The 27,920-nt window shown below is 40.0% G+C and overlaps 1 long non-coding RNA gene across 1 annotated transcript; it reads left to right on the top strand.

Moving 5' to 3' along the window:
* The first annotated feature begins 5,034 nt into the window (after nt 1-5,034).
* On the top strand, nt 5,035-27,063 carry LOC110361905 (uncharacterized). The gene is made up of 3 exons (XR_002418792.2): nt 5,035-5,250; nt 9,957-10,085; nt 10,348-27,063. It is a non-coding gene; the product is annotated as an uncharacterized LOC110361905 (long non-coding RNA).
* Nucleotides 27,064-27,920: the final 857 nt, after the last annotated feature.

Here is a 27,920-nt window from a genome sequence, read left to right as displayed (position 1 = left end):
ACCAGGCAGTATGCCTGCTCCTGCCTCAGCTCACAGCAGAACAGGGAAATGCTAGGGAGACACTGATTTTGCTTTTGAACAATTCCAGAACTTACCCCTCCCTTAGTTCTCTGCAGATGTTGGGGGCTGTATCATGTCATCATCAGCCTCAAACACATCAGAGCACTCTCTCTATAAGGCCTGGAAGGGTAGCAGCTTGACCTAAGGTACTGCACTTCCCCCTCCTCTCTGCTTCCATACTGCTGGAAAACATAGCAGTGAGCTTTATCACAGATATTTGCTTAAATATTTAATTGACAAAACTCTCCAGAATGTAATTTACTTTATTCTCATGCTGTGCAAGATACGACTGAGGTCCAAAAGGTATGAATCACTGCTTGCCATAATAACTACTGAACACATTGTACCTGCATTCCTTGTCAACAATCTGGCAAGTAGTTTCCTTTTGTGAGACAAGAGGATAAACAATAAATAATATTCCTGATAACTGCAGGGGTCTGTGTTGTGCTAAGGGGTCCATAATAACTGGAAGGCCTTGTGCTTATTATGCTGGAAATCTGGGCTTGTCGAGTCAGTTGCGCATAACTTGGTTTCTCTATCTGTAAAATGCAAATAACAATATTTCCGACCTTTGAAAAGTACTGTGCATGGGCAATTCATGTGAAATCATATTAGGCAATACAGATGGAAGACAAGTATATCTAACTTAGTATCTGACATTTTTCTGAATAGGAAGTGCCACACATTCACATTCTTCTGAATGGGAAGTGTGATTCTGTTTTATTTTCAAGTTTTGAAACTCCCTTCAGGATGCCTACTTCAGCCTGCAGTGCTTTCCCTTATTAGAATGTTATTGCATGCACGCAGCTTTTTAGAGCGAAAGCAAAAATTAGAGTGGGAGAGTGTAACATACCAAAATCAAATAGCAGTGGGAGGAAATCCACTTCTGTCTTAAACATTTACTGTGATGCATAGTATCTCCTTTTCCTCCCCACAGGTCTAGAGGGGGAATTCCAATACTGTTGCCAGACCTGGCCCTCTTGCCAGTTATTCCAAAAACTGATTGTTTTAGTTCTTTGGCTGTTGTTTAATAAACTACGACATGATGCATTTATGGGGGCAGGTCTTCAGCAAGCCTAAATCATCATAAAATGTTTATTCATTGTCACTTCTGAAGATCTTATTCCTTGTGCTTAGCATCTGTACTGTTTTTAATATTTTGAAAGTCCATTTTAAAAAGCAAGCTATCCTGAGATGACTGGACTGAAAAAATGAACTCGGAAAAACAGACCAAAAAACTCTTGCTGAGTCTCATAAATTTCAGTACCCCAAAAAGAAAGGTCACTTTAGCATGGCCTGTAATCCTACAAATCCAGGGATTTTTCTACTTCTTTGTGATGTGGGCATGATAAATTGAGTAATCCCCACTTCTTGACTTCGCACGCAAATGTATCTGGCAACGCTAAGTCTTCGGCAGCAGCGATCGTCTTCTAGGCAATTGCCTGAAAACTAACAAACAACTTGATACCGAAACTGAACCTTCTTAAAAAGATTAGACAAAACTTCTGCTTTGACAGTACGTTGAGCTTACTATCTTAAAAATAAGCAAGTAAATACTCTCTACTGCTTATCTTCTGATCTCACTTTCTGTGAACCCTGAGCTGACATTCAGCCATAGGCAGAAGGCACGTCAGCTCTCCATGATCTGTCAGGAACTGATAAGACCTGGGTTGGGTTCCCCTGAAGCGGCGTCACAACTTAGTTCTCAGAGATGGCAAGAAGGGAGATAAAAAGGATGATTGGTCAGAAGTAGCCAGTGGAATGGTTTTCCTCTGAAATAGAGTGATTTGACAGAAAGGAACTGTTTCACCAGAAATAAATAACAAAACCTTAAAATTCATAAGTAGCACTGGGCTTGTTTTCTAACTATGCTAAGAGGAAGGTCAATGGAAAGGAAAGAGCTTGGGGCACTCATTGCCCTTTCTTTTAATATTTCTACTTGGTAATAAACATTGCTAAAGCATTTCAAAGCCTGTTTTCTGGATAGAAGAGATAGCACCCCGATATACTGCCACATATCCGCAGAGCAGAATTCATTCATCATTTGACAAATTCACTGTCTCAAGGCCAAATTTGGCTTTTATTATGTCACCATGAATCTGCAGTAACTTCATTAACATCAGTGATGTTGCAGCAAGCTTTAAGTCCTGAAACTGAAGGGAGTTACCTCTGTGGTTTACTTCAGCAAAAATCAGCTTTCAAGAAGCTGCTCTCAACAAGCAGAGTAGCTGGGGGACCATTATCTCCTTCTGCCTTGTACTGTTCCTGCTTCCCCTTCATTAATGGGTAATATCAGCAGAATAAGTGGTACCCCAGGACGAAAGGGCTGAGCCAGCAGATGAGGCCAAAGTGGCACAAATTAGGACTTTGTGGAAGACAGGTCTCAAAAAAAAAAAAAAAAGGAACTGGCAATGCAGGCAGGAGGAACAATGCTAGAGAATGGCTGAGAAAAGCACACAGGATCATTTAAATGTAGGTTAGCTGCCATGGCAACCGTGTGCCAAATTACTGCACTTGTGTGTCTCTAAACCTGCTAGCAGCTACTTTTGTTTGTATGTACTTCAGGCTTGGAAAAAATGAATCCACCTTAAAACTCATGACAGATTGCAACTGAAGCGCAGATACTGGGATTGCTGTGGGGTGCTTGGTTTAAACATTTAGAAAACAGAGACAGAAAAAATAATTTGCCTTGAAAATTCTGATTTCACTACGTGGTTAAAAGAGAGATAATTTCTTTAACATTTATAACCTTAATTTATACTGCTTTGACTTGCACATATTTACCAGGTCAACCTGACACCTTTACCCCCAATTTGAATATAAGAAAGAAATTGGTCCTAGCAGCAGCACTATCTATTTTTCAGTGTGAGAACTGCCATGTTACAAAAAGAGTAAGACATTTTCTTTTAATGCAGGATTCTTTGGAAATATGGTAAAATATTGGATCCCTAAGGAACAGAAACAAGGCTATCAAAAAGCATACTGCGAGGCACATGCATATTATTAGTTACTAAGAATAGTCCATTGCTGAGTGTGAGTGAAAATATCCAAATGCGTTCCCTTGATAAGCTAGGTATGTATTCTTTTCTTTCGGCACACGTCAAAGTGTCCTCAAATGGAAAAATAATGTTATGATAACCTAACCTCAGTTTCCAGTTCATATGCATATAATCCTAAGGGAACACAGCCTTCACAACACCTCTCTGCAGGAAGCCAATAGACCATAATAATCCCTTTGTCTTCTCCTATGTGGTCCATGAAAACTCTTCAGCGTAGAAAGAGGTGAGTTTTGAAGTTCCCATTGAAACTTGGTGAACATCACTGAGATGTTCAGCTGTCAGTTGAGAGCCATGAGGGTGTGACCTGCCAAAGTCAGCAGGAATCTTTGAATCACCTGTAGAGCAGCTGTGGTCAGTGCCAGGAGATAGTTCCCCATCCCTCTACCATCACATGATGTAGACTCTGGTATTCAGTAATCACGACCTGCCTCCAGCCGAAACTCTGGGCAGGGATCTTTATTTTGATGACATTTTCCTAATAGCTTCTGCTTAATGGGAATTGTCTTAAGATTTCCTGTGTTTGGAAAATTTGAAACAGTTAAAGCTATGGTTCTCTATCCAAATTTTGTTTTCTCAGCCAAAATCTAAGACAGTAGCCCTTAAATACCACTTGCAAAAAACACAATCCAAATACTTACATTTCCAATATATTCACTACATTCTCCAAGAACATTTAGTTATTCTTGAGGGCCCTGCTTGTAGTGGTGGCTCACTCTTCATACAACAATATTATCATCCGGAGTTAGTTATTCAGTTGTCTTCGCAGAGTTTTTGCTTGGTTCGGTTATTCTGGCCTGTTGCAGTTACCTGTGTGACCATGGTGACTGAGTCCCTCCAAAGCTGCCTCCAAGCTACTTGGTTGCCTTGAAAGTCTGGCAGTATGTCTCCAGTGCATCAGGGATTCTGCATGTCCAGGACGCTTCAGTCTGTGAGTGGTCTGCAGGGCAGCTGAGAACGGGAGATGAGTGGGAAGCAGAGCAGGGAGCACACTTACAGCAAAGAAAAAGGTCTTATTGGGTGTATAGGTGTAAGCCATTAAGATGTTCTCAGGCTAATAGCAGATTCAGTGCCCCTTGCCTGCATGCCATCTATAAGTAATACTAAAAAATGTGTTTTCTCTCTAAGTGGCCACCTGAGACACCCTGGATCAGTATGATCGTAGCTGCTCTCAGCAGCTGTTTAGTACCTTTGGGGATGTGAATGATTTCAAGCTGAGGAAGCAGTTAACAATGCCAGGACTTCAAATTCTGCTGTTTGCCTCTGTGTCTGTCTCCCCGTACTTCTGCGAATTCCCATTCTAACATCACCTCCTGCTGAGCGAAGTATCAACTGCTGACTATTCCACAGGTGTGGCCCAGTTAAGTACAGATTAACATCTGATGTTGATGTGTAAACCTGTATGCCACTGCACATGGTGTAAATTCAGGGCCATTGAACTAAAGACATTTTCAGACATTATAATGTCCCATATGCCTTATCCAGCACAACAGGCACAGTCATCAGTAAGGTTATGTCATGGAAGATAAGAATTACTAGTCTGGGAAGTGTTCTCTTTGCTTTCAGGTTGACAGCTCATTGATCTTTTCAATCAGTGTCTTTTTCCAAGGGAAGAACTACTGGAACTGCTGATCCTGTCTTCCTTGTATACACTGTGTTCACTAAGCTGATGTAAGTCTCTTTCTGCACCTACTGGACACCTTGCAGTTCCAGGATGTATTGCTCACATCTGCCTCTGAGCTCTTCCAGAGCTTCCATGATGTTTTATTGTGGTATTTTAGAGTCTTGTTCATGCCCTGTGCTAAAGCACCAGCAACATCCAGCCAGCTTCTAACCCGTCAAGGGTTAATTCAGGGTCTCTTTGTGGGCTCTTCTGAGGCTTTTTGTGTTTGTTCTGATCCTTTGGTCCTTTGTCTGGGACTCAATTACATGCACGACTTGAAACACTGGTTCTCAGGTTTTATACTTCTCTATAGTTTCACTTTCCTTTGTGACTCCAGGTTAAATCTACTCTCTCGAACAGTTCATTTTACGTAAGGATAGAAGAGCAGCTCTTCTGGTTCATAGCAAAGATCCACATAGCTCTACACTTTCTCTCAACAGTGGCAAGTAATGAACACCTATGACAAACAGGGTGAGTACAGAAGGTTCCTTCCCTTTTTGTATCTTCCATTTTCTGGCAACCAGCAGGTCAGGTTTGCGAGCCAAGGGCACACCCAGTCCCTGGCCTGAATGTTAAGCTGGTGTTTTTATATTAACATTTACAGTGACTCCAAGATCTCTTTCTTGAGCGACAACTGCTCATTCAGAACTGTTTGCATTTATTAGGGCTGTATTTTTCCCATATGCACTGTTTTGTATCTATCGGTGTTCTATTTTCTCTGCCATTTCACTATCCGGTGAGTTGATAATGTGAGATCTTCGTACTACTTTCTTAGGCAGCTTTTGCATTTGACTATTGGAAACTACTTTGTATCATCAGGCACCTTGGCTATCCACCATCTCTTCCAGCCCATTTGTGAATGTCTTGGACAATTCAGGGCCTGGCACCATCTCCTTCCCCTGCCTTCCTCTTGCAACTTCCTTTAATTGTGAAAAATGATCAGTAGCTCCCACTTTTGCTTTTCATCCTTCAAACTAATGCTTTTTAATGAGCCTTTTGGGGTTTGAGGAATCCTGTGAAAAGATTTCTGAAAAATACCATTATACAAATGCTGGGGGAAATTGGAATGGGGAGAAGGGTGGGGAGCAAGGAGATGTATTTGCCTCTGAGACCAGGAAGTTTCTAGTCTTCCTCATGCCTAAGCTTCCCCTTAACCTGAGAAAATTGCGTAGTCTGCCAGAGCACTACGTGTGAAAAGGCAGTATATTTCCACTGAAATAAATCTGGCAATGCTGATGACAGGCTGAATGTTCTGCTTGTCAGTACACTTACTAAGTTTTGTTTCATTAACTCATGTCTCTGAACCTGGTTCTGTAAGCAAAAATACTTTTGTCTCTTCATTGTAAACAGTTGTATTTTGTTCAGAAAGAGTCAAACCTGCCTGGAGGGAATGCGATAGTCAAACTCTAGTTAGACTTGGGTAGGGTAAATGCAAATGTACAATAAAGTCCACGAAGGCACAGTCAGGGTTTGCATTTTTACTGCGTAACAGGAACAGTTATGCTGCCAGTGAAGTCAATGAAGCTTTGTCATTGATTTCAGTAGGAACAGGAACACCATTTGTCATAAAAGATTCACTTGACCTAATCTTTTTGTAAATAAAGAAAGAAGACATTTCAGGAAATCTCACAGTGTCTTTTTTCATTTGATTATTATTTCACCTGCTTTGATGGTTACTTCATTTGTCATCTGGCAGAAAATGAAACTCATTTTATACTCTTTTGGTATCCGAATAGAGCTATCGTGCACGTAGATGGGCTTGTGTTTAGGAGTGGTGCCAACACTGAGTAATTTTAATATATTATATAGTTGATATTATCTGACCAAATATTGTAGAATAAGTCACTATAGAAATGAAGGTAGGTTTCCTGTGTGGCTTACAATATCATCCTAAAATACAAAAGAAACCTGACTGGGTTTCAGTTATGAAATAATAAATACTGAGCCTTTTTCAGATTTGCTCCATATTGCCCAAGTGTTTAAGCAGGTGTGTTTCACAAACTTTGTGAAACACAAGCTCAGCTGAAAGCAAATCAACATTAGGAAGCAAAACCAGTGCTGAGTGATAGTGCTTAAAAACTGAGAAACAATAGTGGTTTTAAACAGCAACTGAAAAGATGCTTTGATGTTTTTTGAAGCACTCCCTTATATTCTAAAAACATGTCACAGTTTTCTGCAATACATTGCATCTTATATTAGTGTTACTTCTGTATTTTGGATTACACGCATCAGACATCATCTTTTTTTTCTTTTAATATGAGGATATCAGCAGTTTCTGGAGATGAGGAAAACATGTTCATGAACCTACCTGCTAAAAAATATTTTTATTTTCCAGAACCTTATCTTATGTATACAAATGGGGGAAAATGGCAATGAACCTAAAGTGTCAAGTATCTTCACATAACCAGCAATTATTCTGTCAGTTTGTAAGAACAGGAAAACCCCTTTGCAGAGAATGCAAGGGTAGGCCAAATATTGTTTGCTGAATTCAAGTGATAATCTGTAATCAATATCTTATCGACCTCAATAATCAATATCAATATCGACCTCAGCTGAGAAAGTACCTTTCCCTTGTACCACAAGCAAAGCACCTTCCATCGCCGTGCAGAAGGACAAGTGGTCTCCCTCTGAAACACAACAAAGCTCAGCAGTAGCTCCGGCAGAAGTATTTGGGTCAAAGACTGGTATCAGAGGCAAAGGGGGACAGCACGACCTGAGGGGAAATGAAGAAAATCTTAAGAATTATGGCTGATTTTATGTAAGTCCCTAAAAGCCTTCATCTGAATTCACTGAAGGCAAATCACTTCATGCCTCCAAGTCTACAGAAGCCTTTTGACAGCAGGGCTTGTATTGTGTAGCTCTCCGACATGCCTTAGGAAGATAACACATGAACAATGGATAGTTATTAACATGAATAATTTTCCATGCAAATTGGAAGCACTGCAGAACAATGGCATGGCTGTGGCTTAACAGCACCAGGTTGTCAGCAGGGCTGAACATAAAATATCACAGTAGGAAAGAAATCACAAAGACAAAAGCTACTAGAACTTCATGAACCCAACGCATGAATCTATACACCTTCACTAGATCCACCTTCTTTCCACATGCTGGGGTCAGCAGGATAGTGACAGATGTATTTGCAAAAGGCTAGCGTCTATATTAATCAAATATGCTGGCCTCTTCAATACAGGAAACAGAGAAGCAACATAGAGATGAGCAAATTAACATTTCTACACATCACTTAATGAAAGGAGAGCCTTCTGCAGAAAGGAGGAGGGCTAGTGGAAGTTGTTGCTATTGGGACACACATCCTCTGTGGTAGGTAGTTCCTGCTGTGACTTTCCCAAGACATATTTCTGCTGTGTGTTGCTACAACTCGCAGCGGAGCAGCAGAGCTGGTGCTAGTCCAGGTGGCAATAGCTTGTGCTGGTTGAAATACTAGTCCCGAGAAGCTCAAAGGAAAAAAAAGTTTACAGAGCTAACAAAGAAATAGCTGCTGTCCGGTGGCTCTTCTGTCCTCTCCTTGCCTCCTCTTCCACTTGTACAGAACTGACACCCATAGCAGTGATCATACAGAAGAAAAGTATTTCCATTTGACGTTTTGGTGGACGATGTATGTGGCAGCAGGATGCTGTCTGAAACACGCAGACCTCTCAGTTTTTTCACTCCGACAGTGGGGATTATTTTAGAACACAAGTGACAGGAAATAAATGTTTTCTGCAGTTCATCACGAAAGAGAACAAGGCAAAGCACCAGCTCTCGAGGAACAAGATCTATGACATCCTGTCCATGCTGCACATTCAGTGCCTCTCTACCCCTACAAGAAATTTGAAATAGACCTTCCCTAAAAGGGTTGATTTTGCTGAGTCAAATCACACCACTGTATGTCTCATATCCTCAAATACTCCCAACGTAGTTTATGTTCTATTGGAAACCAGAAGGTGACAGCCAGCTCCAGTCCATCAAGTGCAACATTCACTGAAATCAGAACAGCTGTACCCTTTTCCCCATGTCTGAAAGTTTTCTGACAAGTTGCTGACATAGAATAGGTCACTCAACCATCTCTAGTAGAGGGAGGTAGGGATTCTCTCAGAAAAAGATTGTTGTATGGCCATGTTCGGTAACTATACATTGCTGCTGCCTCTGTGAGCCTTTCTGTGATTACACAGAGGATTTCAGTCTCTGTGCTGTTAGTCTGGCACCTTCGATGCATACTTGATTCTCTGCTGAAAACTTTGATGTTAAATCTTAATTTCAAGATGTTGGTTTCCTCTGCCCATGTCACAAAGCCAGAATGAGGAAGAACATGTACATTTGTTTTCTTTATTCCGTTGTAGTGATGAATCACTATGCAATCTAACAGCCAAAGCACATAAAAGTATAAAAAGTAAAGTTAGGCTTTCAAGTAAACCAAAATGTCTACATTGTAAACCAGCTTATGGGAAGAAGTGAGATGAAGAGAGATGAGAATGAATGTTGCTAAAGCTTCAGGGCTTTTACCACCAAATTCATCATTTTCCATGAAAATACTGTGTTATTTAAAAGTAGTCAAAGTTTTCTATGGGCAAAACACATCTCAAGTCACTAAGCCTTCCTTCCAAACTACCTGTTCATCTGGAAGCTTTGGAGCTTGAGCATAATTCATACTTAACATGTATTACCTACATGAGTGTGGAACATGTTGCTGTGTAAATACAGACTCAGAAGACTCCATCCTGGAAAACAGGTAGGATGTTTTTTTGTTTGTTTGTTTGTTTGTTTTAAAAAAAAATGCAAACAAAACACAAAACCAAACACACAGCAAAGGATGGGTTTAGAGATCTGTTCATGTAGGTGCCATAGGCAAAATGAATAGCTGATGGCTGTCCCTGGTCTCTTCTCCAATACAAGGGTTAAGGGACATCAGATAAAACTCGCACAGAGCAGGCTGGAACAAAGGACATGAGTGGTCCTTTACACATTGAGCTAAATTGTGGAAATCCTTGCTGCAAAAGACCGTGTGTACAAAGGTGCTCTATGGGCTCAGTAAGCAACAGGAGAAATCCATAAAGGATCACTGAATAGCAAAGCCTTTGGCAACAGAAGTCCATGAGCTACACATTACTGAAGGCTGGAAGAATATTCTGGAAAAGTTTCACTATATAGAATACTTAACTTACCTTTTAATTCCCTCCTAGGCATCTGCTGTCAACCATTGGAAGAGGGCTAAAAGGACAGGTACAACTGTTCTTTTGTTCTTCAGCTTTGACTGGAAATAAGCGTTGTTTATATACAGCAGTATCTACTGCTCCTTGAGCTCATCCAAGGTATTTTTCAGCTTTATGTGTTCAGCCAGACTTAACATCTCAAGGGCAGTTCTACTCTGAAAATTGCTTCCAGTAATAGGGCTTCATGTTTGTCATCTTCAGTGTTTCCCATTATAAATGTGCTTATTTTAACGTACAACATGATAGCGTAAATCCAGCCTGATCACTAGAGCTCCTAATTGCTTTTCTCCTTCTTGAAATTTTTCTCCAGAATACCATATTATGTCTCTGAATATCTTCTTTGCACACTCACTGCTTTCAGGGTGACTGGAGTACAATATGAAACAGAGGAAGTGCTTCTGTGTTGAGTCAAGCTGTGGAAGTCCTCTCTGCAAAAGACTGAACTTTTTCACATTGAAACTGAATCAAATATCACCTCCTTTACCTGGTCATGACTACAAGATGGATAGAGATCGAATCAGGGGAAAACCCCTCTTCTGGTCACCAATGCAAGTGATGATGTCAGCTGTTCCTACAGCAGGTGGAATTCTTAGCTGGTGACTTCAGAACAGAGCCATGTTTATACTGGCATTGGACTCTTCCTGGCTCTAAGACACAGATTTCTTTTTAGTGAATCTTCAGTAGCCCTATGTTAGTTTGGTGGCTGACAAGAAAGAAGGCTGCTATTTCAGAAAAAATGCAGAAGTGGTGACAGTTATGTGGGCAGCAGGAAAATCAGAAGCAGTGCACTTTTTGGAAATGAAAGACAGGCCTTGAAGTTACTCCTAAATCAAGGAACAGAAGAAAACTATCCAGTTCCTGAGACCAGGTACCCACCTTAGCTGCCCCCTAACACCAGCTTGGCTGGAGTTTGCCCTAAAAACACAACTACTGCTATTCCACCGACACCTCAGCAGCGAAGCCTGGATGTATAAACCTGCAAGGAGCTGTGGCACACTCCAGCAGGTAATCTAGAACAAGGTGCAAGTCTCTCCCTAGGGCCTGAAATGCACTGCTTCTATAAATTTTACTTACCAGATGAATAAACATCCGGGTTGCTGTTTAACTGGAAGTCTGCTACGTGCTTCGCGTTCTTGTTGTGTGCTTGTGACATTCAAGCTATTGTTTCATTATTTTGTGGCCCCCAAGACGCTCTTTGATAACAAAGCGGTTCTGCTTTGCCTCGGGCAGGGTGTCACTCTGTGTGTGTGGCACAGAGGTGAGAAAACGGAATTGCTCCAGCACCTACACAAGCACACGGCATTACTGGGTTGTGAGATGTAACTCCCAGTCTCAAATATTATTACTTATGAATTTTTTCCATCACAGTTAATATTCTGAGTAGTTTCAATTCTCATCTATGGGTAGAATTTTCAAAACCACAAAGTGTCAGCCTAACTCTGCTTCCACCAAAATCAACAGCATTTTATTAACTTTGGGTTTAGGTGATGGTTGCGCACTATGAGGCCTTTCATCTTCTATTTCGAAAGCCAGAAAGAACTTCTAAACAGAAGACCCACTGTGGAAGTCATTCTGGCTAAATTAAATCCTTCTTTTTGACTCTGACTCTCATTTGTCAGAATATTTTAAGTGCTAGGGAAGGTATCTGACTATGAACATTTCAGACAGATGGGGATGTAAAGCTGCGTTAGAAATACAGGCAGGTCAGCCATTGAAAGAGATAGAACCTGCAGAATCATATAAAAATTAAGTGTCTATCTACCAGTGTAAATAAAACTCAAGTTCTCTTATCTCTAGAGCTCACAGGAGCTGCTTTTTATGAAAGTCTCATATCTTTCTGTGCTGTGCTTCAAGGGCTTATAGAAAATTGCTTTTGACCTGCCAGTCCTGAAACCTCATTCGCTGACAACTTCTGGCACTTTATCCTAATGCTGAAATCATCCTTTTAAAATTAAATGATTGTACCATTCTCCAACATCCAGCATGGTCCTCTAGAGTTTCACGCCTGGTCACAGGGAGGGTGGTTAAGCACACGAACAGGTGCCCAGAGATGTTGTGTGTAACAAAACCCAACTGGGCAAGGCCTGAGCAACCTGATCTGACCGTGACACACTCCCTGTTTTGGGCAGGAGCTTGGACTAAGCGACCTCCAGAGATCTCTTCCAACCTCAGTTCGTCCTGGACCAAATGATTCTGCTTCTTCTTTCCTTATATAACTTACTGCTAAGGGGTCTCACATAAAATGCAGCTATCGCAGCTCTCTCCTGCTAGTCTCAGCCTTCTGCAGCTTCTTCCCCGGACTTTTCCTCTGCCATCCTAATGGTATTTTCTCATGATGTCTAGCCATCAGCTTTAAAGCCAACAGAGACAGAACTTTAAGACTTTATCCTAAAAATCTTCTCCACAATCTCAGTCATCAACAAAACACTAACATCTTCAGCTCACTGTTAGGTGCCATCTTTTACTTATACAGGTCTGTAAACCTACATATTCAAGCTGTATGTAAACATTGCAGTTTCTTTGTACATCAGATTTCTTACACTCCTGCTTTCCTTTCAGTCATCAGGGATTTAAGACAGGGACTCAGAGATCTGAGATTTATATTTGGTATTATATCTACCTCGATACATCATTTTGTGGGTTCGTTGTTGTTGTTTGTTTGTTTCTCTGCAATCTTTGATGACTCACTGAAGATAATCTAAAGTATCACCAATTTTTTGCTTTCCATTATTTTTTTATTTTGTTAAAAGTGTTTATATCCTCAGTTAATTGATAAAAGTAATTTCTGCAAGCTAAAAATGAAGATTAATTCCAAGATCTTATCTCTCTTTCCAGTTCTCATAACCCATCTTTATTAATGGATAACAGGAAGGGTGGTAGCAAATATACTAGATTTGAGATTCATAGAATTTGGGCTTATTTCCTGCATTTCAGTAGGGCTGCAGTGCAGAGCTTCATATGAATTAGTTCAGAGACAACAGTAGTTCAGCTGGAGTACATGAAGAGTTTGAAATGTCTAATTTACATCGTGAAAACAGAATTGTTTATTTAAAGCCACCTTTGGTATCTATTTACCTGTTAAAGTCTAACGGGTAAGGATATCCAATGGCTATGGTAAAAATTGCACCTCAGGAAAATGGGGATGAAGCTATTTCCTCCCTCTTACCCTTCTTCATCTGCTTATGCTGATCTTAAGATCTTTGCAGCCAGCAATATATTTTATTTGTTTTTTGCAAAGCATAACTGCATATCCACTCTTGAATGACTGTAGGGTTTTAAGCAGAAATTAAGAAAAACACGAAGAGGTTTTACTGCTTCAAGTTTTAAAGGGCAGCCTTTTATAAAATGCATCTTTCTTTATGCTGGAGCCTTTCAGAAGAGATTCCTATTTTCTAAGAGAACTTTTCTCATTTCTTCTTGGTCCTGTAAGTAAGGCTAGGAAATGCAGCTGAAACTAAAATCTTCCATACAGTTTCTGGTTTCTGTGCATATTTTTGAATATCAGGTGACATATGTGGGTGGGGGAACTTCAAGATTAGCCTTAATCAAATCTCAGCTTTTGCTGGAACTTCCCAAAGCCTTTCTCACCCTTTGCTCCTGACTAAAACATTTTGCTAGTTTTGGGTGCATTCCAATTAGAAACTAGAAATTTTGGTTTTCATTTGTTGTCTTGCAGGGTTCCAAGTACTTCCAAGTTTCATTTCATCACACAGATCTATCTCTTTAGTCTTCCATCCTGAAGTTAGGTGTAAAATGTTACCTCTGTCTCTGAGATATAGACCACATTCAAACAAATCTTCTGGTGATTTCCAAAAGCCTTCTAGTCTGAATAGGGAAGAAAAAATTGATTTTATACTGCAGGCAATGGAAACAAAATTCACAGGATTGAAGCAGTCTGAATCAATACTGACAGCATCTTCTTGGTACCACTTTAGAAAGAAAAGATGAAAGATAGCTTCACTATGTTTGTGTGTAGAAAGGTCACTCATTCCAGTAATGATCAGCAGAAGAACTTTCTAATATAAGAGGATGGGTCTGTAAAGTGAGAGCTAGAGAGAACAAATAATCCAGAACAATGTAAACTCTTTTAACTCTCTTCTTGGATGCAAAAAATTAATCTCCATGAAAGGCAAGGGAAAAGGAAAATATAAATTTAGAGCTAGAATTTATGATCAGAAAGAAAATACTTGTGGAAAGAGGTTGATTTCACTCAAAAAAGCCCAGTGAGGCAAACGTGTTAAGATATCTAGTGTCTAACAGAGTGGGTCTCCTTTCTGGTTGCGAACTTTAAGGATTACAGAATATGTGCTAAATCATACCAGAAGCCATAAATTTCTTTTAAGTGATAACTGATTAAATAGACTGTGATTTTCCTCCTCATTTTAGCTTGCTTTCAGTTGCTCATGCCTTTTCTTTAGCTTTCTCCTCCTTCTCACCTCGCAAGTAGAGGTTTTTATCTGCTCTCCTCATTTAACTTCTTCTCTTGCTATCACGATCCTTCCCTATTCCAGCTTCTAGTCTATTTTGCATGTCTTTATATCACTCCCTATCCCTTTTTCTTAACCTCTTTTCTGTCTGTGTTTCTCCTCACAATACAAATGACCTTGATTACATTTTATCCTGAACTGTGTTATTTCTACAGTTTTTTTCTCTCATCTCATTTGGAATAAGATGAATTAGTGAGCAGGTAAATATAATTGTTATTAATAAGGCAAAATGCCTAAAATCATGGCCTGTATTTATGTACAGGAAATTGATAGAAAGATGAGCATCAAATTTCTCTCTTCAAAATGAGTGCAATGTTGACATAGCTCTTCCTGTGGATTTTAAATGTGTTTTTCTGAACTCTATCAATTATTTCTAGTTGTTAATTTCCAATATCTGTGTTATTTTTCTTCCATTTTCACCATTTACCTTTATCAGTTTGGGGTTGTTTCAACTGGTTTGGGGCTTGGGTTGGGTTTTATTGGGTTTGTTTGTTTGTTTGTTTGTTTTTGTTTTACACCAAACTGGCTAGTCAGGTTTTATTTTTTTTACATGCATTTTCACTTATTTTGACTAATTCATCCTATACTACCAGTCAACTCTCTAAACTAACTACAGATGTTTCCTGCAGGCTTTATACTTGGAACATGGAAGAGCTCTTTCTTTTAGAATTATTTAGCAGTGTGGTCTAACTTAGCAAGTAGACCTAATTAATGATTTCAGATACTCCAAGTTTGTTGAACATGGCACCTATAAGCACTGTTTAGATTTGCTTTTTTAATTACATCTTAGGCCTCCTCCAGTTCTATTCTTGGCAATTGAATTCAACCAAACTATTTTCACCATAGTCTCTAGTGACTTCTTAACTGAAGTTTACAATTCTAGTGCTGCAGGCTTCCTGTTCTTGGTCTGCCAGTTGTTCTTGACACAACTGTAATGTAATTTCTGAAAATTTGATGCTCATTGGCTTCAGGGTCTCCATTCTCTCCTAATTCTCCTCCACGCTCTGTAACAGCTCACAAAGCTATTTGGAGACATCTTTATCCCACTCCAGCACTGCAAGGGGGATGGGGTGTTCTTCAAACCCTGGGTTTGTTTCCCTTCTCTTCTTCTGCCCCTTATCTCTGAATAATCACTCCCCCAGTGCGCTTAACAACTTCATGCTCATCGCTTACAAATCCACATTTCCACTCTAGGCATGAATCATTTTAGCCAAGCTAACAACTCAGCCTGTCTTTCTGACAACTCACCGTGGATGTGTAATCATCAGTGTAAGCTTGATATGGTTAATCATTCTCCCCCAGTAAATTCTTTTCCTAGCTTTGGCAACACAATCTTGCAAATGGTTCAGCAAAGACAAACTTTCTACCTTGATATTTTGATTTAATGTCCTTTCTTGAGAACTCTCTCCTCTTATTCTTGCTTTTCTATCATATTAAGTGTAACCCTACTAGTCTTCTGTTTGTAGGACCTGTCATAGTTTAGTCCTAATCTACTTACTGCCTTGTTTGCTGTTCAAATGCTGAGTATGAGAGGTTCCTTCCAAATAACTTGTGATACAGCCACCTGTCACATTTTGAGATACACACCTTCGTACTTTCTGCTGTCCTACTGACATGCACCTTCACATTTCCCTTTGAAATGCTCCTTTGTTGTGAGTCCTAAAAAAATATGTTATAGTGAGATCACTTCAAGTTCACTCTTCCGTACCAGACTGTGCTCCTCTGTTATCTTTTTGAGTTAATCTTAGAGAACCACATTGATAGCAATGGGTTTTGCAGTACCTGGGTAAAAATTCTAATTTTAATAGAAATATATGCACATCAATTAAAAATTAATAAATAATACGTTGTATTTGTATTAATTCTAGGGTATTCTGCAGTATTCCAAACACTATAACAGTTCTGTAAATTACACGTTTTCCAAAAAAATAAAATTGCTTTTAAAGCATCCTGGATGAGGTTTTTAAATGCTTGCATAATTCTGATGATTGTATACAATATGATACAGTTTACTCATACTCATTTACCAGAGCAGATGCATCAGGAGCTCACTTATTCCACTACAGTCAATGGAGTATACCGTAAAGACTTTACTGCAATGCCAAAGTGTTGCACAAAGCCTATTGTAAATGAGCTTTACTGTAATTTCCTGGCACACAACCATACAACATAAATTTTCAGTCTGGGAAATCACTAAACAATAAATCAACAAACAAAATGGAGAGATCTGATGAGCTCCCTAACACTTACATTTTAGCAGATTTTTTTATAACTCAGGATTCTGTGCATTGCAGAGATACATCTACATGTATCACTACTGGAATATGATATGAGTGCCAGGGGAGATGATTATGCTGTTGCATGAGCAAAAAAAAAGCTTTCTACATATAGAGATTTATTTCATCAGTGCAGATTCTTGATCTATATATAAGATTTTACAACAGTATCATTGGAAAGAACAGCTACAGAGGAATGTCCTAAAATTGCTGGAAAATAAAAATGTGAATTGGCAACCAAAGAACATCTATAAATATATCATGTAACCACTTACTAGACGGAGATACATATAAAATTTTTAGAAAAAGGTGGCAATGATATAGAAATAGCTTAAGAAATACAAATTCTACATACTATACAAACTTCTTAAGAAGCAGAAGTAATTTAACTTCTAGATTTTTTTTTTTCCTAATTTAAATGAACGAGCTCGCTCTTGTTATATGCTGCGTGGCCTGCTATAATTAGCGCAATGCTACACCCTGCTGAGTGACATACCTGAGTTGTTTAAGGAGATGCCAAGGTAAGGAAAATAAAAGAAACCTGTGCTTTTCACCTTTCAGGGAAGTTCTTATGGGATCCAAAACTGATCAACATTTTTGATAACACTTGAAAAGTTCTTGATGCATCTTCTGCTGCCACCTATTTTAGAGTTTTAATAAGATAGGAAAAACTCACAAACCTACCCAGCGCTGTACTCCTTCTAGTCCTTCATCTGTAGTAAGACCAAATCACCAACACTTCCATTGTCATTCAGCTAGAAAATTATAATTTTGTCTAAAGATCCTGTGAAAGAAATAGAAAAACTTCCATTTGTTTAGATAGGTTCAAAACTGAGGTTCAAAAAGACTTCTTTTTCTGAGTTGTTCTCACAGAACAAACTATTTAAATGGAGGCAAATTTACCTATAAAATCTGATTCTAAACACAGCATAAGGTGACATCCACACTTAACCTGACCTAGTGATACGTTAGATCAATGGCATGATGCCATATAGGTATCTTCCCTGGATAACCTCTTAGCATCTCGTGACACAATGCAGTAGATAAAGATTCCACCTCCCAACTAGTGAACCTAAGCTTTATTCCTCAATTCTGCGAACATCAGAGGCCTCCTCTGTTCCTCTCATCTAGCTAAAACCTGACATGTTTACCCAGATTTCCACAGTGCTTTATCAGGCAAAAATTCCCATCACTTTCCACAACCTGCTTTCCCCAACTTTCCAAACTTGCTGTTTCCAAGGAGTGGGACCAAGGTGGCCATCTTGTTTCATCATGGAACAACTAGTAGGCCTACCTCTCAAACCTACAGGTGTTCCAAGTCCAGGTACATCTACTGGTGTGCACTGAAGATTGTCTACACAATTGCTTCTCTGAAGCAATTTCTAGGCCCTTTACACCCCTCACTCCTCTTGTCCAGCTGCCTGGGACTCCCCCAGCTGTGGCTGAATGTGGATTTCCCCCTACATGGGGAAGTTCCCCAGAGCAGATGGGACTCACAGAGAAATGAATGCAAGTCTCCAGTTGTACTGAGTATTGAAGAGCTTCCCCAAGGGACTAACAGAGGGACAACGAACTTCTTCCCTTGAACGAGCTCCTTTTTTAATCCTGTGCTCACACTTAATTAAAAAAAAAAGGCAAACTTTGAAAAATATGTACAAGAATCATGATAGTCCAGCAGAGGATGCCTAAACAGAAGTGGAAGCAGGGATAAAGAGTATCATGCGTGCAGATAGGACATTTCTTCCAAATACTGGTTTTGGGAAAACAGCCTGGGCTTTTGGGAGCTTGACCTCAATAAAGACAGATGAAAACCCAAAGATCACATTCTGCTCTATCACACTTGAGAAGCACAGGGAAGAGCTGAAACTCCCACAAAAGCTGGAAGAAGGTTGGCCTATTTAACAATTTTCAGATCCAACACACGATGTCTCTGGGGAAGATAACTCAGACCAAGAGGCCAGGATAAACCAATCCAACTGACCTTGGAAGGAGTCTGACTGTGTCTGCAGAAACAGCTTTGTTGTTAATGATGCTCCTTTCATGAAGCCGCTGCCCTACTGCTTAGCCTGATTACAACACATAAATCCAGTCCTGCTTCCAGAAGAGGCAATAGGAGTTCGACCTCAATGGGATAATGAAAACTGAGTTCCGTACTGTAACAGACATTGTTCTACTGCGTTCAGTTTAACCCCACCAAAATGTGGGTGAGTGCAGGAGATAATCTCTTCTTTTGGGGTTATTTTCACTCTATTGTCTTCTGCTTTGAAACTTCCCCTTTGTTCCACTCTATACTATGTTCTGTCTTCACAATTCACACACTTTCTATTCTCCATATTCTTCTTCTTTCATTTTGGTTTAATGATTCACCCGCATGTTCTTCAGGGTCAAGAACAGCTTCACATGATATGATGTGTGAAACGTGGGGGCATTTACAGGAACTTGGAAGCATTTCTATAACCATTCCTATCAAGAAAGGAGCTTTGTAAATCTGAATTTGGTTTTTTTTTTTCAGATAAAGTAGTTTCACAGAGTGTCTTCAGTGGTTTCCCTTTGTTGAAAGAAAGAAACTAAAAATAATCATTATTATATCATAATGGTATGATCTGAATAGTTTCGGAACAATCTTTAATTAGCTCAATGCTTTTTGTGTCTGATAGTGACATCTTTTGTTTATACCAAAGTAGTGCAACCAGTATTCTTTTATTTGGGTCATTGCTTTGAAGGGTAAACTTTGTAGCAGCAACTCAGTGGATGCACATTACATAGTATGAATTCTTTCACCCACAATTCCAGTTCTGCCTTTTTCTCTTGTGTTAGTGATGAAATTAATATTCAGACAAGCACTGAAATTCATATCTGGACTTGTAATTGAATCAGATCCTGGAGCTTCTCACTCGACATCCCACTTTCTTCCTTGCTTCTACACTGCATCTTGAGATAAAAATCTTCTACTAGATCCTTATGCCACAGAAACTAATTCATGCAAAGTTATTACTTTCTCCCCTTATTTTAAGAAGGCAAGAGTGAGAAAGAGCCATAGGGAAAATCTGTATTAATAGTTTCCAGTGGGTGTCTCCCAATATACCTTGTCATAATCCTAATCAGGGACTGACTTTTATGTGAAGAGTATGAAAATGGAAGAATTTTTAAAATAAAACTATGAATCTCAACTCTAATATTCCCCTTTTTGCCTGCACAGATAGTTTAATAGTAGCTTAGTCACCAAAGAAAAAATGAACTTTAATCAATCACGTAACCAAAAATCCTAGAAGGAAAAAATGCTGTTGAGAGTAAAATAGAGTAATCTTGCTATTTTGCACTAAGGAACTTTTTTTTTAAGACAATAAGGCAGTTAAATTAATTTCAGTTAGAGACTGTACATGACTTTACTCACACTGGTGTTGCCTGGATAAATGTGGGTCCAGATTTAGTCTTTCACAGACTATTATGTTCTCCTTCACTTCAGTTTGATGAAATAAGCAGCAAACAAACAATATAATGAAATATTTAGATCTATTACAAAGGAATATGACTCTTATTTGTGTTAGGTAGTGCATCGAGATCAACACACAGGTATTCATGCCAAGCCTTTTCAACAGCAATCTGTTTGTAGTCCCTGTCCTAGAGTCTTGCTCAGTTGTGGATTTGAACGTATCCAAAATCTCAGTGAAAAATACCCCAGATGCAAGTTGAAATTCTATGAAATGGCCATACTTTGTTTTACCTCAGTGAATGATCCAAGTCAAGCTCTTCAAGGGAGTCAGCCATCAGGAGGCACCTTTTGGTAAGCCTGACACACAGCCTGAGGCTATTGTTATCACGCTGATCTTCAGTACATAACTTATTTCAAACTGCTAGGCAGCAAGTCTGGGTACTAAAGGCCAAAGCAAGAGTAAATGCTGCATAATTTAAATCAAATATGTTTATATTTGTTATATATATTATATAACTTCAAATATATTCTAACCAGTGTAGCACAGTTTTGGGTGAAACCAGCACCTATTTCTAGTCCAATGCCATTGCACCAAAACCCCTTGACAGGTTTGACTTTTCATCTCCACCATCGCTGCCTTTGCTTCCCTCTCTGCAACTCACCCTGTTCTAAGGGCAAATTCCCAGAGACCTCAGTTCCCCTGTTCATGATTTTCTCCAGAAGGCATCTGCCAGTTGTTAGCAACAAACAAGGATTTATTTTCAGACTTCAGACTGGTGGACCTTTCTTCCACCAGCCACAATGTGTTGCTTACTCAGGGACAAATAGCTGTGTGGCAACTGAAAGGAGTGAGCCAGTACTTTTGCCACCTGAACAAAAGTGAAAAAATGGACACAATGCTGTGTCCATGTGGGAGGCTGACACCTTGCAAATGGAGCCAACAGAAGAACCAGCCACCTTCTCTGCTTCCCTGAGTGGCCGTGCTGGACCTGTCAACCAGACTGTGCAAAGCAGTTGTACCCACACCCAAAGCATGGAAAATCTCTACAGTGCTGTGCTAGGTTAAGAATAGGGACCCCCTTGCAATTATATCTGCAACTTTTCTCTGCTCTGAAAACTCTTCTGAGTGGGAGAAGTGAGCCGAAGCATAAAGCTGGCTTAGCTCCTGAAAGTGCCAGATGGGAACTGGAGACAAAGTTTGCCGTAAGCTACAAGCCACAGAGAACAACTTTCCAGGAAGGGAAAGTCCCAGAAACTACCAGCAGGAAAAAAGTCTGTGAGAAAAACAAGTCAGCCTCTTCCAACCAGAACTGGCCTCACTTCAGGTATCATTGAACCTTCATTTTCTCATTCCCCTGAAATTTTGAAGGGCATGACCAAGTACCAGACATAGATGAAAGTAACCAAGCAGCTTACCATTTTCCAAAACCTCTGCAGTATCTGTAGGATGTGCCTTTCCTTCATGTTTGTGCCAAACACCTTCTAAAGGAATTATACTAGCACTCTAGGATGCACACAAACCATTTGCTATTGATTCAAAGCATCAGTCTTATCTACTTGCTGTAGCAGGGCTGCAGTGATTTTCAAATCATTTCATACTGGCAAACGCACCAGATAATGACAGCTATTTAAAGGAAGGCCACACAATTTCTGCATGCTAACCAGCACAAGCAGATTCCTCATAGTGCACAGAGGCAAAAGAAAACGTTCTACAACATGGCCATTTCTATTTTCTCTGCTGCCAAGTCAGTATCATATTTGCTTTTTGACTGATCCCTGAGAAACTTCTAATTGCAACACTGCATTTTGCTATTTTCCCACTACCTCCTACTTGAAACCTGGAGAAAAGCACAGATGGTATAAAAATGATCCCCAAATATGCAGCACTTGCAAGATATCCAAAGCTATTAAGTTTCTCTTTTGCCAGTCTCCCTCTGAAGAGTGCTGGGCAACGTAATTCATCTCAGTGCTCAGTCTAATGCAAGAACAATTTGTTTTTCAGAAGAGTATAGTTAAGGTCATTGTATCAAACACTATGCTAGTGGAGTCATTCAGATACCATAAAACAAGTGTTAAATTTTGCTCACAATCTTCTGCATGCTCTTCAAGAAGAGAGACTGGGTGGGGGGCAGAGGGATTCTCCTGGGTTGGAGATCAAGTGGTAACATTTAGAGTTTTCTATAATCACTAACCTCATCTTGACCTGTGAGTTTCAGAGAATGCATGTGGCACCTTTATCATCCTCATTACCTATTGCCTCTCACTTGCAGAGGATGTGGGTGCTGTGGGCTACCAGCAAATGTTGGTAGAATACGTTCCTCTTGCTGGAGAGCACAGTTCACAGTGAAACTAACTGTTCATGAATAATTCTATACCACAGCCTGGGACCTTGGTCATAGCTGCATGGGAGACATCAGGCAAGCCAAAATGCAAGCGCAACGCTGGGACCTGCACAGGAGGACTCTTGTCTCTGAGTCAACCTTCCCTGAGGGACAATGAGCTGAAAATACTGTGCTACTGCCCTGTGAAGGAGAGAAAACACATCAGGGTTCGTCTGTCAGTTTTGGCAAATGTAGGCTGTGAAGATCAGTACGGTGGTCAAATTCAAACCATCAGTTATGGATTCCCAGCAGTACAGATTCTAACTGGATCAAATGCTAATTGAAATCAACTTGAAATAAAAACTGAAATTGCATTTTACTTTCATGCATAACTTTCTTCTCTGGCTGTTTGGATGCTGTTATTGAGCAGAGTAAGTATAATTTGTCATCCTCCTTTATATTTGCCAAACCTTAAGATTCCTGGTAATGAATGAAATTACATAAATGTGAGACTAGTACTTTCAAATTTGCTAGGCAAGTCCTAAATCTACACAACTAATTTACCTTCCTGCATATTTGCAATATTGTGAAAACTGGTGGAAACTGCATTATTGATTGTCCCAAGTGGTCTCCATGAAATTAACTTTTCTAATGGAGGAGAGAAGAAAATGAATTGTTTACAAAGGGAACTGTGTAAGTCCTACAAATAAAAGCTGAAGAGCTACAATTCTACTTGGAGGAAAAACTCTCTCTCTAAAAAGCATGTGGGATTCCACCAAGCAGCCAGGGAAGATCTAAGGTCACAGAACTGGTTGAGATGCATTGATTTCATTTCCGGATTTTTAATGTTTTATATCTAGCCAATGTATCAAGCTTTTGCACCTCTCACAAAGGAAATATTTATTGCATACATTGAGGGGAAAATGGCTACCTCATCTCCATTGAGTTAGTTATGTGTAAATATTTAACAACAAATTCTACTTTGAAAAAACATGAGGATTCTGTGCTTTAGTGCAGACCTTATATTCTGTCCTTTACTTTTATTACTTATGTGAATATATGTTTTTCATACAAGTACACACATATGTACATATTTTTAGTGACTAAAAGAAAAATTAAATCACAGAAAACCAAGACAAATACATGTGTCTGGAAATGTACTGGTTTTTCTCTTACATACAAGCTCATTGGAGACTTGGATCTGAATAGGTTATGCCTGGCACACCGCTGAAGCAACACAGCAAGCAAAGATGCCTTCTGTAACATCTGTGACACACTCAGTCCCCTAATTACATGGTGTGAATGGGAGGGATAATGATAGACCATAATGATTTTTCTGGAGCTGATATGCCAGAGGGGAAATTTTTTCACATGCTTCTAAACGAAAGGTGTCTTCAAGGGTCTAGCTTTGCTTCACCATCAAGTGGGGACTTCCCTTGCATCAGTACACTGCTATTCAACTTCTGATACATCTTTGAAGTCAAGACTCAGTTTCTTCTGGCAACCACAGAAGTGATTGACAGAAGTCAAATTTGTGTAAATTGTAAAGTATCAGTGATAAGTTATAACTTCATGCAAAACATCCTTAGCAGACTTTGTAACAGTCACAAGTAAGTTGAACTGAAGAACGATCGAGAAGAGAGGAAAGCATACTGGTTTGATTTTTTAAAAGGACAGTTAGCAAGTTTGCTAGATGATAGGGCTGATCCTTAACAAGCAGACATGGTGGCTTTTTGGTAATTTTTAAAAAATTTTGTTTCAGAATAAATTACTGGAATTTTATCTTAGGCTTCATCCCATGCTTTATCCCCACACACTTGTATGATTTCTCCAAACCACAAGTTAATTTCTTAACAGATGAGCTTTTTAGCTTTCCCTCTTCTCAGAACTCAGACATTCTAAACCAGAGCCACTCACGTTTCAAGAAGGCCAGACTTTACACTCATCAGACTTTACACACACTCCTTTACCAGGAAATACCTTTGTCTTCCTGAAAAGCTCTTCTAAAGCAATAAGACAACAAGAAGGTTGTGAATTTGGTGCAAACAGCACAATGTAGCAGCTCACATTTCTGAGGTAAAATTATGGCTCTTGGTATTTTCCTAGAAATTAGCCACAAAATGACAATGCAAGTCTGGTCAGCTGGCTGCCTGCTAGAAGAACTGATACAAAATCCCATTGCTGGCCAAAGTGGGCACCCACAGGGAATGTAAGAGGAGTAAAAGGAGAACTGTGCAGCTTCACTCAATTGCTGAAGAATTAAAGGAAAAGATGGTATGCATAAGGTCCAGAAGACATAGGGAGGATATCCTAATGGCCAAATTTTGTCTTTGTCAAAGCTCTGGAAAGCAAGGCTGGTTACTGATGAAGCAATGAGTGTATTCAGAGGCAGTGGTTGCCTCAGGGCAACAGCAGCAGTCGCTTCCACCATTCCTCTGTTGCCCTAAGAGCATGTGGAGTCTCTTCTAAACTACACCATATCTCATCTACCACTTCTTCTATCTCTGTCTACCCCTATCCAGCTTTGACATCTTCAGGCAAGTACTGGCACTAGGCTGGTCCTCGCTAAGATGCTGCCTCAGTAAGTCACCATAGTGAATGTGGTGGCACTACTCAGATGTGAGATGTTCTGAGCCAACAACAAGGGAAGAGTTTTCTGAACAGGCATGGAAATGAAACAACGTCCAGTTGCAGAATACAGATACAAGGAAATGACAGCTCCTGGAGAAAGGGAGGCCTACCGGCTAGGTGGTACTTTCATTACTCATAACGTAGTTTCATTATGTATGTGGGCCCTTTGCTTTCTCTCACAACTTCCTTTTCAAACGTTGGTGCAATACACATGCTAAGATACCACACTACTACTGCACTGGGAGCAGCCTCCATGTGACTGCCAGTCTCCTCAGGATCTGTCCCTTTCTAACCCCTCCACGCAGCTTCCACCATGTTTGCTGCAGTTTCTAAGAGAGTTCAAATCTCTTGTCTTCTGAATCCTTCAGCAATAACCCTCAGCAAGGCAAATACAAAGAAAGTTGAATGAACCCCAACGTAGGCAGCAGGATTTAGATACTACTACAGCAGCCCAAGAGAGGAAGGAAGGAAGCACAGGACTTTTAATCAACTTCTTCTTTTTCACAAGGTCTTCCTGTGAGGGCTTTTGCAGGCCAGCATTGCAAAGTAGCTACAGTATCAGGCTGCAGTCTGATGCAATTCATTCACTACACAGGATTTTCAAACTCCCGGAGTTGAATATTAAGTTGGGTACTTCGAAAATCTTGTTGTGGTAGCATTTTTCTTCAACTATTTACATGGAAGAGACACTACACAACACAGATGAGTCAACTCCTCTGCAATAGTTCCTCCATAAAAGCAATGGCTGACAGAGGCTGCAAGATGCCTTGCTTTTGTTTGTTTTGTAATGCTACCAGGAGTCTTATTATTATTTACTAGGAATATTAAATTAGCATGTCCCATGGAGCAAATCCTACAGCATCAGATATTGATCAGCTGAAATTCTGTGACTAGGTTCATGTTAGATTTACTGACAGTGGAGGTTCAAATCCCAAGAAGATCAGCTTCTCCATCTTTCAAACTAGATGTGAGGCTTTTTATGAATATGGCTTCTTTTCCAATGAAAAGTTTTGAAAAACAGACACTGAAACATAACTTCATTGAAAACTGGGATAAAATCTTTTGGCTTCTGTTTTATAGAGTGCAGTCATGCTTAAGCTGTCTGCAGTAATTATGTACACTGTTGCATAGCCATTTTAATTAATGCTACATGATGACTTCTGATATTGAATAAACTGCCTGTAAAAATGATGATTTTTATGTTTGTGACAGAAACAGTATCTGAACTATGTGCATTGGCTTAATAAACACAGGCTATTAAACAGTAAAAGCTGACGAGTGCTTAAACCTTGTACCCTGCCAACCTCAAGGGCAAGTAAAGATTTCATGCCCAAGTGAGGGTGTGCCCTTCTGTTGACAAAACAATGGTTTCATTTATTGTCAATAGTGAAGATTTACATCTAAGACTCACAAGTCTTAGTTTCATTCAAGTTATTTGGTTTTGATTCTGGGTCTTACTGAAGACTTTTTCTTGGTTTTCATGCCTACAGCTGTTTTCCTCTTAGTCCTGTACCATCTCTGAAGGCAGCAAAGGTCGCTCTTTTTGGAATATTGTGTACACAGGGCAATAAAAGCTCACTTTCTTTTTTCACCGTTGCATGAAGTCACTTACATACAATCATTTCCCTCCACATACCCACGGTTTAAGAACCAAAATTATTAAGAAGATTTGGCACATGTTATTGTGTGATCTTGGGATCTGAGGACAGTGTTAGTCTGTAATGCCAAAAGCCTGAACTCACACACACTGTGGCTCAACCCTTGGCTCCGCAAATGTCCCTAACCCACGGGGAAGAGAGGAAACCTTCCCAAGTAGCATCTCTCACACATAGCAGCACCGCTACAACTGCCATGATTTCTGCCAGATGCTGCTGGCTCTGAGCCATCTTCCCTTCTACGTAACGCGCTTATCTGTTCCCTCATGCAGAGGGATGAGGTGTACTGTGTGAGGTACTTTCAAGCTGAACTGTTCTTCCATATGGCCACCACCTGCAAGTTCTGCTGTGGGCAAGGAAAACAGGATGTTCATTTGATATCTGACTAGATCACACGCAGTATCACACACAGTATGTTTGGGATTGGAAGGGACCTCAGAAGATCATCTAGTCCAATCCCCCTGCTGGAGCAGGAACGCCTAGGTGAGGTCGCACAGGAACATGTCCAGGCGGGTTTTGAAAGTCTCCAGAGAAGGAGACTCCACAAGCCCCCTGGGCAGCCTGTTCCAGTGCTCTGTTACCCTCACTGAGAAGAAGTTTCTTCTCAAATTTAAGTGGAACCTCTTGTGTTCTAGCTTGATCCCATTACCCCTTGTCCTATCATTGCTTGCCACCGAGAAGAGCCTGGCTCCGTCCTCATGGCACTCACCTTTTATATACTTATAGACATTAATAAGGTCCCCCCTTAGTCTCCACTGCCATTTCCTTCTCATTGCATGGATTCCACACCTCAAGAAAAGCTCTTAGTGGGGTTTATGGGAAGGTGAACAGTAGGTGATGCTGACTGATGATGATGATGATGATATGGACACACAAAAAAAATTGTCAGCAAGGTGTTTGCATAGACAGATCTTGAAGACACAGACAAACATGCAAACCCACATCTGTTTCAAACAATATAAATGGTACTTTCATAATCTTTTATATGAATTCTAGCATGTAATTGTAAGTGGGCAGTTTTCCAAAATAAAATTGTATTGCAGCGGTGGTAAAGCAAATAATCAAGGCTGTGTGACACCAAAAGAACTATTAAGACATAGTTCTTCTCCAGAGACCTTTCAACATAGTGAA

This window comes from Columba livia, chromosome 2 (genome assembly GCF_036013475.1).
Source record: "Columba livia isolate bColLiv1 breed racing homer chromosome 2, bColLiv1.pat.W.v2, whole genome shotgun sequence".
Taxonomy (NCBI): Eukaryota; Metazoa; Chordata; class Aves; order Columbiformes; family Columbidae; genus Columba; species Columba livia.
Note: the sequence above shows the minus strand (reverse complement) of the source record. Positions and strands in the feature narration are given on the sequence as shown.